The following is a 384-nucleotide window of genomic DNA, read 5'->3' as shown; positions in this document are numbered from 1 at the left end:
ATGGCCATTATTATGGAGTCCACCGTGACCATTGTACTGGAGTCCCCCCATGGCCATTAATATGGAATCCCCTCATAGCTATTAATATGGAGTCCACCATGACCCTTGTAATGGAGTCCCCCCATGGCCATTATTATGGAATCCACCGTGACCATTGTACTGGAGTCCCCCCATGGCCAATAATATGCAGTCCCCCCATGGCCATTAATATGGAGTCCACCGTGACCTTTGTAATGGAGTCCCCCCATGGCCATTATTATGGAATCCACCGTGACCATTGTAATGGAGTCCCCCCATGGCCAATAATATGAAGTCCCCCCATGGCCATTATAAATGGAGTCCACTGTGACCTTTGTAATGGAGTCCCCCATGGCCAATATTATG

The sequence above is a fragment of the Pyxicephalus adspersus genome, chromosome Z (assembly GCF_032062135.1).
Source record: "Pyxicephalus adspersus chromosome Z, UCB_Pads_2.0, whole genome shotgun sequence".
Classification (NCBI taxonomy): Eukaryota; Metazoa; Chordata; class Amphibia; order Anura; family Pyxicephalidae; genus Pyxicephalus; species Pyxicephalus adspersus.
The sequence above is the reverse complement of the archived record's forward strand: the minus strand, read 5'-3'. Positions refer to the sequence as shown.